General features: G+C 35.4%; 1 protein-coding gene and 1 long non-coding RNA gene across 7 annotated transcripts in view; both read left to right on the top strand.

The window, feature by feature from the left end:
- Positions 1–20,005, top strand: part of TCF12 (transcription factor 12) — a 326,023-nt gene that overhangs the window by 180,735 nt on the left and 125,283 nt on the right. The window lies entirely within an intron of this gene.
- On the top strand, positions 3,965–5,484 carry LOC140697075 (uncharacterized). The gene is made up of 2 exons (XR_012073892.1): positions 3,965–4,051; positions 5,282–5,484. It is a non-coding gene; the product is annotated as an uncharacterized lncRNA (long non-coding RNA).

The raw sequence follows: 20,005 nt of genomic DNA, 5'->3' as shown, positions 1-20,005 counted from the left end.
GCCAACATTTGTCTCTTTTATTTTAGCCATCCTAGTAGGTGAGAAAACCTAATTTGAAGTTTTGATTCTCATTTCCCTAATGGCTAGTAACATTAAGCATGATTTCATGTACTTATTGGCTACCTGTATATCTTCGGAGAAATCTCTGTATGAGGCTCAGTACTTTAATCTCTGAAATGGAGATAGTAATTCTGGCCTTGCTGTATCCTTGAGGATGATGTAATGGAAGAATGTATCTAATGTCCGGCATAGGGCCTAACACTTAAAAGACATTAATTAAATGTTCATTTCTTCTTTCCCATTTTATCTCCAATTTTACAGATGAAGAAACTGGGACTTAAGGAGTGTGTGAGTGAGGGATTGCACAATGAGCAATTAATTCACCAGAGTTCATTTGATACTTTGGTGGCAAGTGCTAGATTCAAATCCAGCATTGAATCTCACTAGATTTAGTAGTGTGTTTCTCACAACAGTTCCTTTTGCCTTTGCCAAAAACCCTCCCCTGCTATGGAATGGCTGCTATGAGTAGGCAAACTTAGGTACATGATACTGTCTTTTTTATCTTTGCTCTAATATAAGCGAATGTAGCTGAGTTTTAAAAACTTCTCATGGAATTTAATTAGGGCTTCCTTCGGATCAATTTTAAAGTGTGCTATATACCTAAATAAATACAAGACTCTTACACTTTCACGTCTCTAGTGTAAAATAGTCTCTAATAGATGAAAGGCTCCATTTTGGATTAATGTGGATGTGTGACCACCAAATGATATTTCAGCTAAAATAACTGAGATGTTCTGGTTTCCAGATGATGATGAAACTTAAAGCTAGCTTGTTTTTAAATGTAGTTTTTATGGTGAACAGCAGGACAACTGACATTTTATTGACCATTTTGTTCCTTTGTGCATTCTAGAGAAGCAACATCTATCAGATTGTGCAAATCATTGTATGAAAATTGAGCGAGTTTTTTTTTTTTAATTTTGCACAACTCTAGAGAAAGAAAGGGGAGAAATCTTTCTAGAGGCAGATTTACTCTTTGGGGTGCATTTTACTAATTCATGTTCTCTAGAATGTATTATTAGGGGGCCAGTTGAGGAATGCATTGACCAGTATCTGCAGTTTATTTGCTGGTTACCGTAAGGGAGCCTTCAGTTTTCTGTAAAGTATTATTTTTTAAAAAGAGTTGAGATCCGTACTGTTTATGAATTAAGATTAGAACATTAAAGAGATTAACTTTCTCCTGACTTTGATATTTTCAAACTAGTGTTTTATTATTAATATTAAATTATATTAATATTAGTATTTTAAAAAGTGTTGCTTGCTGTGTATTAGGCATGTTGCTAAGTACACATGCATTAGCTCATGAAATCTTCCCCACAACCCCTGCTGTGTAGTTATTACCTGTATTATTATTCATCTTCTGCAAATCATGAAACTGAGGTTTAGAGGGTTTAGGTAACTCATCCAAAAGTTAAAAAAGTAGTTAAGTCATGGAACTGACTCTTAAGCCAAATACCGTCTGACTCCAGAACTGCTCTCTTAACCTTTCTCTATAATGCTTTTAAATGCCGTTTTGTATTCAAGTGGTTAAAAAGTGAAAGTACAGCTTGCTACTTTGCTTTTCAGTGCATTATTAGCAGGGATGTATGTTTTTACATGGTTTTTTTTTTTTTTGAAGTATAGTCAGTTTACAATGTTTTGTCAATTTCTGGTATACAGCATAATACTTCAGTCATACATGAATATAACATATATTTGTTTTCATATTCTTTTTCACCATAAGTTACTACAAGATATTGAATATAGTTCCCTATGCTATACCGTATGAACTTGTTTAATCTATGTTTCCTGTGTCTGTGGGGGAAAGTTTCAAACATAGGCGCTCTCCCTTAGGATTGAACTTTGGAATCATGAAAGAGAGAAAACATGTTTTGGTGGTCACCCAAATTGTCTGGTGGCAACAGCTTTGAATGCTGTTCAGTTTCTTCTGCTGATTTGCTGAGACCAGTCACAACTCCTCTTACCTTCATGTTTTTCTTTCTCTATAATGTGATACAATTTTGGTGATGTTACACAGTTCCAGGAACAAGCAAACTTCAACTAAAATATTGATTATTTTTACTCATATTTCTGTAAGCTACAGGAATGATTGTCTTTTGTATTTTCATAAGAAAATAAAATGACCTCACAACATCCATTCAAATTGACTGCTTGTCCATTTTAACAGTAAACACATTTTATTATGCTTCCCTGCCAGGCTTTCGGAACTGGCACACCTGATCTCTATTCATCCCTATCTGGTACTCTGAAAACTACTAGATAGAGCCTTTAAAGATGTCAGGCCATAGAAGAAAATCATAAATATGATTTTCATAAAGAAAATCATAAAAAAGGAACTTCAAGATCCTCTCTAATCTGGCCACTCTACAAATTAATAAATTGAGGTCATTTGCATTCTCTGATCTGATTGAAGACTATACAACTAATTAGTAAGAATTTGAACTATAATCTTAGTCTTCTGGACTTGAATCTTGTATCCTCTTCTAGAGTAAGATATTTCCATTTAGAAACAAGTTAGGCATTCTTTCTAAAGTAAATTATATGTAATAAGCTACCATTGAGGTTATCTTGCCAGTTACCCTCTGTGGAGTAATAATTCCTTTGGCTAATCACTGATTTCTTCCTGAAAAGGACCAACCTCTGTTATAGTAGGTGTATTTTCATAGAATGTGTATGTTCTTTCTTTTAGACTGCTGACGATACAGTCAGTATTAGACTTACGTGGACAAGGCATCAAATTTATATTTATATGTAAGTGAACACTGATGTATCCAGAACCCAAATATGAAATTCGTTTTCTGTATGTTGTTTTTATGAGGGGCAAAATGATAAGAATATTAACATCAGAAATTAATCACCCATGCCAACTTTCTGTGTCGTCAAAGGTCAGTTTAGACTCTGCTGTGTAACTTGCACTGGTTTCCACAAGAACCCTGGCTCTGGTGATTGATGTTCCTAGTGGGATCTAAGGATCTATAAGGTCCCAAATTGCCCTCCGAATTATCAACGAAATCTGGTGTTTAAAAACGTGTGTACAGCCAGCCTTGATCCACCAAGGATTTGAGTTGACTAGTTTGCTTTTTTAGGATCAAACATGTTTTCCCTAATTTTTCTTTTTAAATTAAGTCATCTTTACATGGTGTGTGGTGAAATAGTTATTCAGAATACTCAATTATCAAGGATATCCCTGCCTGCAAACTCTCTGAAAAGGAGCCAGCAAGAGCTCTGTGAGTGCTGCCTAGTACAAGGCAGTGGAGCTCTTCCTTGATGGAGTTATAGCAATGTATCCTGGAAATTGTTGTGTTTATCTTTTCCTGTAATTATGCACTATACAGTGTCACCCCTAAAGCACTGGGAACATGTGAGGAAAGCAAAGCCAATGAATGTACATTTAAGTTTTATTCAGGGTCACCTAATTTTTATTTGCAGTTCAGTTTTAATTAGGTTATTTTAGGACGATGTAGCTAGTGCCTTTTTATCCTTCATACATGATTACCGACTTCCCTTTTTATTTTCATTCTCCTTTGTCCTTTATCTCTTCAGCATACTATTGTTTAACAGAGCTTTGTATAAGATACGAGCCTTGCATGCCAACTTTGATGTGGGAGAATGAATCATGTTGCCATTGATCTCAGCCTGAACAGAACAGCCATCTTCTAATAGGAGGAAGTTTCTAGCTTCAGGTTGTTTCAGCCCTCCATGCCTTGCTTAGCCTGCCATGTAAAGTCAGTTGCTTTACTCCAAACAGCACTGTATTAATATGCACAACATGACCATTTTCAGTAGAAGGTTATTAGAATGCTAGTTTGTATCCTCTAGTGAATGAAATGATGTGTGATTATGAAGTCATCAGGCATGGACCAGTAAGACTCCAGAGAGCCTGCCTCCTCCGAGGTCCTCGGGGGGCCATTGATTGGTGGCCATGTGTTTGTGCCCGATAGACTGTGAAATGGTGTGTTGCTACACGGCTGTGTTGCACCTGCGCCCCACCGAGGTGATTGATTGGTTTGGTCATGTGGAATGTTCCCATCTGGTCTGCAGTAATGTGGTTTTTTTCTTTTTTTTCTTTTTCATCTGTGAATAGCAAGTGCTGGCTGGATAGTTACAGCAAACAGTTTCAGAGGCTAAATAATCCTTTTCCTCTAAGAACAAATTGGGATTTGAAGGAGTTTGTTTTTGCTCGCCTTGTTTTTATGAAGGTAGTCATTCTCCATCACATTGCTACCCCTTCTCTCTAGGATGTTATACTCCTTTCTCTTTGACCTGTTTCCACCTCCTCCTCCTCCTCCTCATACTGGATTAAAATGTGCTTTATATTTCTAATTTGTGCAACTCTAAAGCAAAATCTTTTTTTTTTTTTTTTTTTTTTGCTATTTGTTGTTCTGACTTGCCACTTGAGGTGGTTTGCAATTTTTTAAAAGATGGTTTCTATGATCCTAATTGGATTATCAAAGTGCTGATGTATTTTTAAGCCTTCATTTAACCTTGCAAAAGTAGTGGTTTATTTATTGAAAACTACTGATGTTGCAGTTTAAATGTCAAGAAATTATTTATTAGGTTCTTTTTTTAAGAAGATTCTATAGTTATATTGGGCGGTCTTGTTTGATATTTCTTAATCTTAGTCCTTTTTCATAATTGATCTATTCATTCCACCTAATGACTAATTACATATCAGAGCACATCATCAGCCACATTCATCATAGTAGAATGTAATAATCAATGACATTTCAACAAAGGAAAAAATAAATATGCAAATAAGGCCTCATTAACATTTGCATGAGTTGTTTGAATAATCACGTTGCTGACAAGGCTGTAATTAACAGAAATTGATGCTGAGTTCAGTATTTGATAGTGTGTTTTCTCAGCGTTTTATTGTTGTCACTGCGGGGGCTGAAATGAAGTTCTGCTCTACTTGTACCTTGACTGGAGTTTGATGTGCTGGGCTGTGCCAGGTACCAAAGGCTTCTGGGAGCCCTTGATTCATCTATGACCTACACTTAATGCATATAAAGACACTTTATTTAAATGGCCTTATTTTTTAATGAAGCACTGTTAGGTTTTAGCAATTATGAGACAACTGCAGAAATAAAACAAACATGAAAATTTAAATCATTATTTTGCCAGAACTGCTTTATATGAATCAGATACTGTAAGACTTTAAGATGTAGGTTTGTTCATGCCATGGAAAACTGATGTCATTAAATTTTGTTTTTTCTTAAATAAGGCCCAGTGGATCACTGTCAAGGGTTGGAGCTTACTGTAATTGAAGATCACTTGCTTAGGAAAAAATCTAATTATAAAATGTACAATTTTTTTAATAACTCTGCTCCCCCACATTCCTCCTCCTTTTCCTGTACTGTTTCCTGTTTTTGTCATGGATATTAACTGAAATGCACTAAACACAATAAAGCTGTTTATGTCAGTTTTTTGGATGACTGCAAGTGCTGATTATAACAAGTTTAAGGAATTTCCTTTGTTGAATGTGTACCCGTGCCATATGGCTCAACATGGAACATTAACTTGACAGGGATAATGGATTGTGGTATATGGAGACAATTTTGCCTGCAGCTTTACTATAACTCATTCTGGTTGGGGATCACAGGTTTATAGTATGGGATGCAGCAAACATCCAGATGGATTTACTTTACATAAAAGAGTTGCATTTCTTTTTATTTCCTCCCTGTAATTGGAAAAAGAACATTTTTTTAAAGAAGCAAAATATAAAGAAGTAAACAAAGAAGGAAAGATTGTCCAAAAAAGAAAAACGGATTCTGTGCAGTCTTTTTGTAAAATGCCATGAAAAAGACTATTATTTTTGTATATACAGCACATTACTTTAAAATCATGGTTTTACATTAGCTTATATTATTCTTTCTAGGGAAGTATCTAAAATGAATTTTCCTTTTTAAGATTAGAGAATTGTCTGTAACAACTTCCTTATATTACAGTGTTGCGGGTTTGTAAACCCAAAGGATCAAGTGGTGTCATTTCTGAAATTATTTTAATAATGCTTAAACAGCAACCCTCCATGAGATGAATTGGATATGTAAGGTTTAAGATAGAAAACCCTTTTTAAAAAATATATCCAGTTTTTTAACGTAAATGTATTACATATAATAGAGGATAAGGTTAGTTTCTTTATTAAACAGTAATAAAACAAAATTTCTGACTTCAGCTCCTTGGCTTTGTGTGTATCCCTGTGATGCTTACTTGTGAACTCAGATTTATTTGGTGAGAATAGGGAAACTAAAAGCCACTTTGGCAGAAGGATTAGTGAAATCAAAGGTTAGTTGCCTATATAATGTTTAAATGTATTGTTGTTAAGAACTGACATCTATTTTACCTTACAAAGAAAAAAATTTAGACCTTTTTTTAATGAAACAGTCCTGTGCTAAGAAGCTGGCTTGCTTGCTTATTTTCAGTTTCTTTTTAAATCATTCACATCTTTTTTAAAATTTTCCATTCTGTACTTAGGTGACATGTAGAACTGATGTCATCAATTAAATCGTGTGGAGTTCTACATTTTTCTACCTAATAAAACCATTAATCTATAATTTTGAGCTAGAATCTTTTGATTCTTTAGGTAATATGCCCTCTCTGAGCACGGAGGGTAAAGAAATGTGTTTCTTGCACCCTCTGAACTCTAGCCGTCATATTACTGACAGCTTCGGAAGTTTACTTTGGGTATCTGAGACATACAGAGAAGTCAAAAGCTGAGCCCTTTAACCATCTTTGGTTAGAAGTCGGAAGGAAGCTAGGCTGGGAGGCCATGTGGAATAACATGCTAGGTTTTGTTTTGTTTTGTTTTGTTTTGTTTTTGCTCTGGGGAAGCAATTCTGTTTATGCATCTTAGGAAATCACAGTGGTCTTTCAGAGACTGATTGAAGATTTGAACATAAAACAGTAATATCCTCCTCATACCATAATTAAGTCACATGTTTTAACAGATCAATAGGTATTTCTTTTCTCTGTATTCCGAAGTGTAAAAAATGGGTTTCAATTTCCAGTGTATCATCTTACACTGATACATACATAGAGAGTAAATACATGAACTTTCCCTTAAAAAATAATAAAATTTTCAGGGACATCAAAATCATTTATTTCAGATTTGAGGGCTTCCTTCATTCCATTATATAGTAAGTGGTTTCTTAAATTAGATCATACTTACTATATGCTTATAAATAAAATACATTTTTTCTAATGTTTAAAATTTTTAATTTTCAAAGGATATGTGAATGAATAATGAAACCCTTACTTTCTTCCACTTCAGTAAAAGTTTGACACTTACCATAAAAGGCTTTTATTATATTATTTTGAAAAATAGTCTATAGTAATCTTTGACAAATGTCAAAAGAAAAGATTTTTTTAAAGCTTCTTATCTAAATTGTATGTCTAAAAATACTATTTTAAAAATATTTTTGGATAAATTTGGAACATTGAAACAGTTGTAGAAGTTATACATGCCATCCATTGATTGTCAGTGGTGATGACATTGCTACTATAATGCTGTGGCTCCACAACTGCTATCGAGATTTGTTTAAATTGTACAGTGCAATAATTTTGCAAAAGGTTTCTTATATTGGCAGAAGTTACAGTTCTGACATACTGTGCTTTTCTCCAGTTATAGTAAAGTGTTCATCATAAAGAATATTTGATTTAAAGAATATTACCACCCAACCTATAATGAAAAAGTATGAAAAAGGATATATATGTGTATGTATATGTATATGTGTGTGTATATATATATATAACTGAATCAGTATCCTGTACACCAGAAACTAGCACAACATTGTAAATTAACTATACTTCAATTAAAAAAATATATTACCACCAACTCTACCTTTTCTTCTCTTTTAGCAGTCTGTTCTTCTTGGAGTCAGTTTTCTCCTTGGTAGCACTCGATCAAAGAGAACAGAGACAGAGAAAGGAAAAGGAGTTCCAATTTTTCTGTTTTCTTTTTACCTATTTGCATCACTGGGTAGCTAAATATTTCACAAGATTGGACTTTGATATTTGTATCTAAAATAATATAAACACTATCTGAGGATTTCTGTATTTCATGCTTTTTCCTTTAAGATAGTTTCTCTCAAGTTGGAACCAGCTTTCATTGCTTAAATCAGATTTTGGAGAGTCTTTCCCTAAGCCTTAACTTAAGACTTTTGTTTTACACAATATTGTTAACCATTCCTGGCTTATAAAAATCTTTGGGAAGTCTATGTACTTGAGATTGCATGGAGAGTCTGCTGCCTCCAGTGGAAGTTCAGGTAACTGCAGCTGCAACCTCAGACAACCAACTCTATCTCATACATAAATCATCCCCAAATGGTAAAGTTTTGTAGGTGTTACTCATGTGTATCATCTTATAAGCCATGCTAGCAGTAGATTTGAAGGAAAAGGCAGCTGTTTCTCTCAGAAATGACTTACTATCAAAGGAATTCATTAGGATTGGGATAGGAGAATAGGCAAAAGGAGGGAATTAGAAGAGGCCTAACCATATTTATTGGGATTAAAAGATAAAAAACAAGTGACAGAGTATTATTGTTACAGGCATACTTTGGAGATTTTGTGGTTTTGGTTCCAGGCCACCACAATAAAGCAAGTCACATGAATTTTTGGTTTCTCAGTGCATATAAAAGTTACCTTTACACTGTACTCTAGTCCAGTAAATATGCAACAGCATTATGTCCGAAAGAAGTGTACATCCTTAATTAGAAATACTGTACTGCTAAAAAATGTTAACCATCATCTGAGCTTTCAGCAAATTACAATCTTTTTGCTGGTAGAGGGTCTTACCTCGATGTTGATAGCTGCTGACTGTTCCAGGGTGGTGATTGCTGAAGGTTGGGGTGGCTGTGGCAGTTCCTTAAAGTAGCAGTGAAGTTGGTTGCATTGATTGACTCCTTCTGTCATGAACAATTTCTCTGTCTCATTCAGTGCTGTTTTGATAGCATTTTAACTCACAGTAGAACTTCTTTTAAAATTGGAATCAGGGCTCTCAGACTCTGCTGCTGCATTTTCAACTAAGTTTTTGTAGTATTCTAAATCTTTTCTTGTCATGTCAACACTCTTTCACAGCATCATCACCAGGAGTAGATTCCATCTCAAGAAATCATTTTGTTTGCTCATCCATAAGAAGCAACTCCTCATCTGTTCAAGTTTTCTCATGGAATTGCAGCAATTCAGTCACACCCTCAGGCTCCGCTTCTATTTAGTTCTCTTGCTATTTCTACCATATCTGCAGTTACTTCCTCCACTAAAGTCTTGAACCTCCCAAAGTAATCCATGAAGGTTGGAACCTACTTCTTATAAACTTCTGTGTGTGTTCATATTTTGACCTCTTCCTGTGAATCATTCTTAATGGCATCTAGAATGGTGAAACCTTTCCAGAAGGTTTTCAGTTTACTTTGCCTTGGTCCATCAGAGGAATCACTCTTTGGCAGCTATAGCCTTGTAAAATATTTCTGAAAGAATAAGGCTCAAAAGTTAAAATTACACCTTGGTTCATGACCTGCCAAATAGATGTTGTGTTAACAGGCATGAAAACAATATGAATCCTATTGTGCATCTCCATCAGAGCCCTTAGGTGACCAGGTGTATTGTCAGTGAACAGTAGTATTTTGAAAGAAATCTCTTTTTCTGAGCAGTAATTCTCAACAGTGGGCTTAAAATATCCACTAAACCATGTTGTTAACAGATGTGCTGTCGTCCAGGCTTTGTTCTTCCATTTATACAGCACAGGCAGAGTAAATTTCACATAATTCTTAAAGGTCCTAAGATTTGAGGAATGGTAAGTGAGCACTGGCTTCAACTTCAAGTCACCAGCTGCATTAGCCCCTAGAAAGAGAATCAGCCTGCCCTTTGAAGCTTTGAAGCCAGGCATTGACTTTTCCTCTGTAACTATGAGAGTCCTGGAGGGCATCTTCTTCCAAGATAAGGCTATTTTGTCTACATTGAAAATACGTTGTTTAGTGTAGCCACTTTCATTAATGATCTTAGTTAGAGCTGGATAACTCACTACAGCTTCCACGTCAGCAATTGCTGCTTCACCTTGCACTTTTATGTTAGAGAGATGGCTTCTTTTCTAAAACCTCATGAAGCAAATTCTTGTTAGCTTCAAACTTTCCTTCTGCAGCTTCCGCATGCCTCTCAGTCTTTATAGAATTGAAGAAAATTAGGGCCTTGCTCTGGATTAGGCTTTTTCTTAAGGGGATATTGTGGCTGGTTTGATCTCCTGTCCAGACCACTAATACTTTCTCCATATCAGCAATAAAGCTATTTCACTTGTTCCAGTGTTCACTGGAGTAGCACTTTTAATTTCCTTCAGGAACTTTTCTTTTGCTTTCACAACTTGGTTAACTGCTAGGCACAAGAGGCCTAGCTTTCAGCCTATTTTGGCTTTCGACATGCCTTCCTCACTAAGCTTCATCATTTCTAGCTTTTGACTTAAAGTGAGACTTGCATCTTTTCCTTTCACTTGAACACTTAGAAGCCATTGTAGGGTTATTAACTGGCCTAATTTGTTGTCTCTCAGGAAATAGGGAGGCCCGAGGAGAAGGGAGAGAGACGGGGAACAGCAGGTCAGTGGAGCAGTCAGAACACACACAACATTTATTAAGTTTGCCATCTTACATCGGCACAGTTTATGGTGCCCCAGAACAGTTACAGTAGTAACATCAAAGATCAGACATCACCATAGCAAATAGAGTAATAATGCAAAAGTTTTGAATATTGCAAGAATTACCAAAATGTGACACACAGACATTAAGTGAGCAAATGCTGTTGGGAGAATAGCACCGATAAACTAATTGACACAGGGCCACAACCGATGTTCAATTTGTAAAAAAATGTAGTATCTGCAAAGTACAGTAAAGTGAAGCACAGTAAAAATTAGGTTTGTCTGTATGTATAAACAAATTTTAAGCTGTTAAAAGTTTCCTTTTCAGGTGCATGCTACCAGTTGATGCATTGTATTACTAAGACTTCTTCCATTATTAAGTGATCAAAATTTTAGATTTAGGGTATTATAACTAATATTTTTGAAATCAATAAGTTTTAGATAAGTGAATTTATGGTTGTATTAACCAGTAGCTGAAGTCATTTAGCTCACTTTAGTTGAGAGCTTGCGTTCAAATTTGTTTTATATTAGAGCTGAAGTTTTTGAAAGGCCCTTGGGAGGTCTTCTAGCTAAGATCATGTTTTCACTGTCCCAAACACAAATTAGTCTCTGTCCATTTCAGCCTTGTCTGCATTTCTCCCCTCTGCTCCCCACTCCTCTCTGGTACCCCTCCTCCCTAATATTTTTTTTCTTCCTTTGGTATTTACTTGCCTACTGCTCTCAAATTTCTTACTCTTTCTTACTTTCCTCCTACTCTCAAATTTCTTATTCTTTTTTTCATTGAAGTATAGTTGATTTACAATGTTGTATTAATTTCTGGTATACAACGTAGTGATTCGTTTATCCAAATTTCTTATTCTTATGTATCACAAGGAATGATGATCTTTGATAACCCATTTTATGGCTACTAATTAATTACATACACTAAATTTCAAAAGTAAAGGCCTGATGTCCTGTTATATGGATGTTTTTGGAAATCTTAATAAACATAATTACATTTCAACTGCCTGTCTCTATGTGCCCCAGCATAACTTAAGAGCATTAGTAGTGACTCTGATAGTTGAGGACACATTCTCTGGACTAAGCATACTCTAGTGAGTCTTAGTACTCTTCCCTGGAAAAATCAGTAGTGATATTCATCACACAGGGCTTTGCCTCCTGTGTCATAGCTAAACCACCAGAGAAATCTTCCATGTACCTAGCCATCATCTTTATTTGCCACCACTAAACAATCTCTTCAATTTATGTCTTTAAATTAAAACCTTAGAAAAGTTTGGGGGTTACAGCTTTGGCCCACAGTCATACAGAAAGCTATCCTTGCTCTTGTAGCCCCTTTGAGCTTCTGTGACAAAGTACCACAGACTGGGTGATTTGTAAACGACAAATATTTATTTCTCCCAATTCTAGAGGCTAGGAGATCAGCGTACCAGCTTGGTCTAGTGCAAGCCCTTTTCCAGATGATAGGCTTCTCGTTGTGTCTTCACGTGTTGGGCCTCTTGATGAGGGCATATTAATCCCATTCATGAGAGCTCTACCTTCATGACCTAATTCAAAAGTCCCCCTCATAATACCATTTGCCTTAAGTGTTAGATTTCAACATGAATTTTGGGTAAACACAGACATTCAGACCATAGCACTTGCCCATTAGGGGCCAGGAATATTCAAGCCTTTCTTCTGATACATTCATAAGAAAAAGTAACAGCATCAAAAAGCTTTACACATGTTTTCATTAACACATTGATCACCCACTGTGGATCGAGTGTTTCCTGCAGAGCCCAAATTCATCCTTCACCAGTGTGACACACTAATAATATATGTTCTTATAATTAATCTGTTTGTTTTTCCAGTATAAATGGAATTGTTTTAAAAAACAATTTCTTTTCTTATTTCCAATTTTCAACCTCTTTACAGTTTTATTTTTTCTTGGAATGTCATTGTTCTGCATGGAATAAATTCAGATAACGGAATAGTCTGGGATGCTGTGGCATTACTTTGCTGTTCATTAGCTGGAGAGTGATATATGATCCGATTAGTAGAAACAATAGATAAGCAGTTGTTCAGAATGGTACCCTTTTTGTTAATCTGCTGTCTTCGACTCAGCTCGGCAGTTTTATTCTGCATTTCAAAGTCTTCACATCTTTCAAGTATCGTTCTGAGGTTTTTTGTACCCTTACAGTGCCTGTCAGACAGTGTAAAAACACAGTTGAAAGTGACACTAGTAGTGACGACGAAGTGATCCATGTCAGAAGACACAGAGATGAAATTTTGTCAAGTTCAAGCTCAGAGAATGTGGAGACAGGTGATGTTGAAGTTGAAAACAATGAGTTTTTAGAACAATTAGTTGTAGAAGAGGAAGAAATAGATGTTAGTAGTGATGCACTGGAAAGTACTCAGTGGAAAGAGTTTACTGGCAGACAAAAGTCCTTTATATTCACAGGAAAAAGTGGACTTCTGACAGAATTACCTCTTGATAACAGCCCAGGTGAAGTTCTTTTGCTATTTTTAGATGACAAAATAATAAACTTTCTGGTAAAGGAGACAAACAGATGCAGAACAAAAATTACTTCAACATCTAAATATGGAATATAGTTGAATAAAGAGATGGAAACTTACTTCTGAAGAAATTTAAAAATTCCTTCTTCTAATTCGGATGAATCTAGTGAAACTAGTATCTACGACTAAATAATGTGTCATAATCATTTTGAATTATTATTACCAAATTTGCACTTTGCAAATAATGAACAATTGAAAGAGGTGAAAGGCTTGGAAAAGTACTACCTTAACACTTTGACTGAAAATACCAAAAAATTTTTTCACCAGGCCCAGATGTCATAATCAATGAGACAGTGGTTCATTGGAGGAGGAGGCTTACATTTAGGCAATATATGCTAAATAAGAAGACACACAAATATGGAATAAAATTATTTAAGTTATGTTCAACCGAAAGTTATATGTGGTCGATAAAAATATATTCTGGACAAGAGACTGGTGGAGTTAGGCAAATTGGATTAGCTCAAAATATTTGCAGTAAGCTTGCAGAAGAATTATGGAATGAAAGACATACCTTGTATGTAGGTAACTTCTACACCAGCTACAAATTGGCCCTAAATTTTTAAGTTTGAAAACTCGTGTTGTTGGGACTGCAGAGCGTAGTAAAAGTTTATTATGTTAATGACGTTAAGATGTTATTGTTTAGGTTAATGATGTTAAGATGTTTAAGATGTTAATGTCCCATCCACTAAAAAGAGGTGAAATGGTGTTGAGGGAAGATGACAATGGAATTGTCATTCTAAAATGGAAAGATGTTTGGAATATAAGAATTTTAAACAAAACATGCACCTGTTATGGTGTCCAGTTCACATTTGTCTGCTTGTCACCACAGTCTTATAAAAATGAAGCCACTAGCCATACTTGATTATAATAAAGGAAAATGTGGCATCAATCTAAGTGACCAGATTGTTTCATACTCAACAATTTTATGAAAAAGTATCAAATGGTGCTGAAAATTAGCACTACATCTACTTCTTGGGATTTCTGTCATAAACCCACATATTCTATACCAGGCAAAAGCAAATTGAAAAATAAAAATATCAGAATTTAAGGAACTTTTAGTTGAGGAATGATTATATTCTCCAAATATTAGGTCCAGTGATATGCAAAAGGATAAAGAAGAAGTGATTCACAATTTACAAATTAGAAAAAAATCCACAAGGCAAAACAATCAGAAGAATGTGCGTCCTCTGTTATCAGAAAAGCAGGCACGCTCTGGAATGACAAGAAGCTAGAAAAAAATGTAAAAAAGGCAGGAACATATTGTCCTAGTTGCCCCTAAAAAACCGCAGCTTTGTATAAATTGTTTCAGTGAATATTGTAAGAAATTCTATACTTCTGTTCAAAAGAAAGGTTTTTTATCTATCTATGTATGTACTTATATGTTGTTACTATTAAATACTGGTATTACAAATGAAAACTGTTGCAAATTACTTGTGAAAACCTGCATAATTGGATGAAGGAAAGCATCACCCATATCTGGGTGACAGGGCCCCCTAGGAGACAAAACTATCACCCAGATTTGGGTGATGGTGGCAATCAACATGTTAAGTACTGTAATAATGCTCTGTAGAAAATTTGGAAATTATAATAAGCCAAAAGGAAGACAGTAAACTTGATTCACTCATAATCCCGTCATTCAGTGAATCAGTGTTAACATTTGGAATCTAGCAGAGATTCTCTTTCCCACAGGAATGTGACAGGTAATTTGTCTTTTAATTGAAAAGTTTATTTCTCAAAAAAATTAAAACCACAGTTACCATATGACCCAGCAATTCCACTTCTTGATATACACTCCCCAAAATTAAAAGATCCTTAAAGAGATATTTGTACACCATGTTCATAGCAGTATTAGTCACAGTAGTGAAAAGGTGGAAGCAGTCCATATGTCTATCAACAGATGAACAAGTGAACAAAATATGGTATATACCTACAATGGAATATTATCCATCCTCAAAAAGAAAGAAATTCTGACATGTTACGGCATAGATGACATTATGCTAAGTGAAGTAATACAGTCACAAAAAGACAAATACTGTATAATTCCCCTTGTATGAACTGTAATGAGTAGTGAAATTCACTGAGACAGAAAATAGAATGGTGGTTGCTAGGGGCTGGGAGGAAGGGAGAATGAAGAATATCTAATGGTTATAGAATTTTAGTTTTATAAAATGAAAGAAATTCTGGAGATTGGTCATACAATGTAAATATGCTTAACTCTACTGAATTGTACACTTCAGATGGTTAAGATGATAAATATTACGTTAATTATATTACCACAATTGAAAACGCACAATTTATTGAACCAGAGATAAAAATATATAAATGTCTATCAGTCACCAATCTTTTGAAGTAGAAGCAAGGCCTGTCTTTAGTGGATGGGGCAATTTGATTGGGTTGTAGATTACTTTTCTTGCTTTAAACACCTGTAGTTCACTGAAAATCACAGATGGTGAATTATGAGTATAGTTTTAGCAAGAAAAATAATATACAGAGGCATAGTAAGAAATATTTCTGGAGCAATTGTTTTCATTCCTTTAGATTTCTGTGGATGGCCTCCCCACCCCTCATCTTTTGCAGTTGTCTAGCTACTGTACGCAAATCATTAGATGATGATTTAGGGGCAGCTTCCTCATGCATTCAACTCAGTTTTCATAGAAATGACTACCTTTCTTTTTGCATTCATATTTCCTCAGTTTAAGGGTTTCATTTAGTTACACAGTCACAATAAAAAGTACAGTTGTCATCAAACAGATTTGGGGATGAATAGAACTAGCTCTTGGTAAGCATATAACTGAACTAGTGAGAGTAAAAATGTGAGGGTATTAAGAGAACAGCCTGTCAACCATGAGCACTCAGTATGTCGTAGAGACCAGTCCTATGTTTTCTAGAGGGAATGTGTTAAGGGCATTAGTTAATCTCAAGGGTTGATTTACCTAGTATTTTTCTTTCTAGTCTTTTTCCTTTACATACTTTTTCACAGATGAGAGCATATTTAGTCCAATCTTGTATTGGACTTTTTCACTTACTATTATGTAATAACACTTACTATGAATATGATTTTGAAGGACTCTGTCCGTGGTAATCTACTGTGTAGTGTTTCATATAGTATAACTTTCTCCACTCTTCACCTGTTAATTGGCCATTTAGATTGTTTAGAAACAATACTGTATTGAGCATCTTTTATGTGTAAAGTTTTATCTTCCCTGACTTGATTATTTAGAATAAATTTCTAATATTTAAAAGTTGCTTGGTCAAAAGGTAAGAGTTTTTTGGGTGGTTTTATGGTACACATGTTGTTGATACATCTGATACACATAAAATTGTTCTTTATTTTCTCCTCAAACCCAGGTACTTGGGAGAACTTAGTGCCTCATGTATGCATTGAGTCCTGAGTGGATGTCTGTTCAATATACACAGTCTATTTTCCACTAGATCCTAGCTTTTCATCTTTGTTTTTTAGACAGGCAAGTCCATTGACATACTGTTATTTCCTCTTTTTGTAATTGCTTGGGCAGTCTCTCTTACTCATACAATGCTGTTTCTTCCTCTCAGCCCCTCTTCCTTCCTAATCTTCCCAGCTCTTGTCTACATGTTCTGTGAAACATTGCATGATGGCCGTCATCTACCTTGCTCTCTTTTCCGACTCCTTTTTTTGAAATTAATTCAATCAACAATACTAGATGCTGTGAGAAAATAGCAGTGAGCAAAACTTTGTGGCCCTTCCTTCATGAAGCTTATGCTCTAGTGTTAAATTGTGCCATGTATTTGTCCTGTTTAACCTACTAGATTGTAGGTGAATGTGTTAGGTACATACAAGGTATTCATTGAACTGCTCGATTGACCATTCTAGATATACAGAAAAGAAGATTGCCAAGGGTTACGAATATTAATACAGGGATATTGTTTAATGATTGCCACGTGGCTGGGTCATTGATTATCAGCCTTGGAAGGGTCCTTAGAAGTTTATAATCCAATAACCCTTTAATGTTTTAATCTCCTTTTATTCAACAAATATCTATAGATCATGTGCTAAATGTCAGGCATTGTGCTAAGGACTGGGAAAGTGAAGGGAACAAGAGTGATCAAATTCCCTGCATTCATAGACTTAATGTCCATTCATAAAGCCTTCTATAACTTAGGGTTTGTTGATTACAAAGTACTACCTAATTATAAAAGAAAACACTTATTAAGCATTTATTTGTGACAGACACTAAGCTAAGCCATTTGTGTACATTAGTGTATTAAGTTCATACAGCAATTATATTCAGTAGACAGAGTTGTTTTCATTTTACAGATGAGAAAACTGAAGCACCTTACATTGAAAACTCAGGTCTGTCTGGCTCCCATAACCTGTGCTTTTAACCAGTGTGTTGTGACTTCTGACTCCAAGTCCAGTAATTCTCCTTTTACTCTTTTGTGCGCCTTTTGTCTCCATCAAGATATTGTCCAACCTGTGTGTTGACTAACTTTAGTAACGTAGTACTTAACTCTCCCAAGGTAGCTACTTAATTTTTGACTATTTATTAGAAAGGTCTATTTTGTGATATGACTGAAAAACAAATAGAAATTTTCCTATTTTGGCCTTAGATATATTCTTGATATCACACCAAACTGTGGCAGCCCTTCAGATATTTAAAGTAAGCTGTCACCTTTTCTACTCCAGAAATATTTCTCCACTCAAATCCCACGATTTCAAATGTCTTTATTTTACTGTCTCGGTGACTGACTGTGAACAAGTTTTAGATCACTTGCAGGTTTTTTTTGTTTTAACTGTGGACTCAGAAATCACTGTTATCTCCAGATGTAGAGAAAAGACAATACTAAAGTGATAAAAGCCAGGATTAGCTCACCATTTCCCACTCCTTTTTCTTGAAGACCTCCATTTATATTATAATCATTTTTTAGAAACATCTGAAATATTCAAAGCTCAGGAAGGAACCACCTTTCTTTTCTTTTTAAACTGTATGGGCCTTATAATTATGCACTTGAATGTCAGAAATTAATCAACATAGGTACATCTCTAACTTGCAGGGGTGTGCAGGAGTAGGTAGGAATAGGAAGATTGATAGGTTGTGGAAATATTGGAAGATTTAGGAACTCTTGGTTAAAAATCATAAAAAAAAAAAAAAGGCACAAACCAGGATGGTAGTTTGGGTGTTTAGTAGTTTGGAAGAGGGAGGACACAGGCATGGTCCTCCATGGTTTGGCGCAGCAGCCCTTTAGAAGCCAGTGGTCACAGCAAACAAGAGAAGGAGAGATAAGAGCTTATGTGCAGGAGGGCATCCATATAGAAGGGCAAAGGATGCTATAGCAGAAACTGGAAGTTGGTTAAATGTAGGTATTAGGTAGGAATTGGTGACATTGGTGTGAATTCATAGTTTGCAGTATATAGTAAGATTCAGTGAGAGGCAGAAATACAGGTACAGACGTGTGTTGTGAATATATGTCTATTATACATATATTCCCTCAGTGCTGTCCATTTAGCCTAGGAATAGGAAAACCCTGGTACCAGTGACCATCCCTACTGTCCAGAAATTGGTTTCAAAATCCTTTTTTTTTCCCACTAAAAGAAGCCGGGGCTCCTCGGAGTAATGACTGATTCTAGGGTTAGGACAAGGAGAGTACAAGATGAGCCTGGAACATCTTGCTCTGCTGGAAAGAAGGACATACTCAAAGAATGATGAGGACTTACAGAAGGTCACAGAAGCCAGCTTGGAGGGCTCCCTCTGGCCAAATCTGGACAATCTGAACAGCAAAATAGTGATAGTAATGGATTATAACTCATTGAATAAAATAGGAAAGCATGAGTCTGTGCTGATACAAATTGAAAGTTTTGTGAAGAATAGGATTTTTACCTAGTCAAAGTACCTTCTTACAAAATCTTTATTAACTGCATTGGGAAAAAGTAAGTTTTGAGTTGAGAAGCCTTGGCAGATGGCACTTTAATGAAGCAAAGTGAACAACATCAGTAGTGAGACAATTCAGTTCATGTGCCATTTAATAGGATTCACTGGGAAGAACGTGGCATCACTTCTGTGATATTCCTGCCCAGAATCCTGACCTGGATCTAATCTTGAGGAAACATCAGATAAAACTAATTCAGAATGAGTGACATTCTGGCCTGTGATATCAGAGATGTGAAAGTCAGAGTTAAAGACAACTGAAGACAGTAACAATTCTGAACTCAGTCCTTTCACTAAGGCATTATTCAGATGTTTGGCAAAAACTCGAATGGGACCTAAAGATTAGAAGATAGTTATATATAATTGTTAATTTGACTAGTCTGGTGGTTGTATTATGGTTACTTGCACGATACACAGTACGACATATTGTATTGGATAATGGTGAGGCATCATGTCTGTGACTTGTTCTCAGAAATTCTTCAAGGGGAAAAAGTTCCTTTTACTGTATGTGCAACTTTGTTGTATTTTTTTTTTGGACTTTTTTCAGAATAAAACAAAATAGCAACAAAAAAGTGGGATTAAAACGTGGATGATGTCTTTCTGTATGCTTCATTTCTGAAAGGATATGTAACTTAGAGAATTGCTCATTTTGTCACTACAAATACCCTTTAAAATTTTATATTAATTTCTTCCATTTAGTACAGACTGTCTGTTGTCTTAGTAAAACTTGGAACTCACTGGTTGTCCCACAGTGATAATGAAGGTAACCAATATAAATGTAAAATGGTACAGAGGAGAACCAGTACCAAAGGAAAATATGACTAAAGGTGGTGAGTCTTTTTCTTTTCATTTTAAAAACTTTGTCAACCTAATAGTA

The sequence above is a fragment of the Vicugna pacos genome, chromosome 6, assembly GCF_048564905.1.
Source record: "Vicugna pacos chromosome 6, VicPac4, whole genome shotgun sequence".
Classification (NCBI taxonomy): Eukaryota; Metazoa; Chordata; class Mammalia; order Artiodactyla; family Camelidae; genus Vicugna; species Vicugna pacos.
Note: the sequence above shows the minus strand (reverse complement) of the source record. Positions and strands in the feature narration are given on the sequence as shown.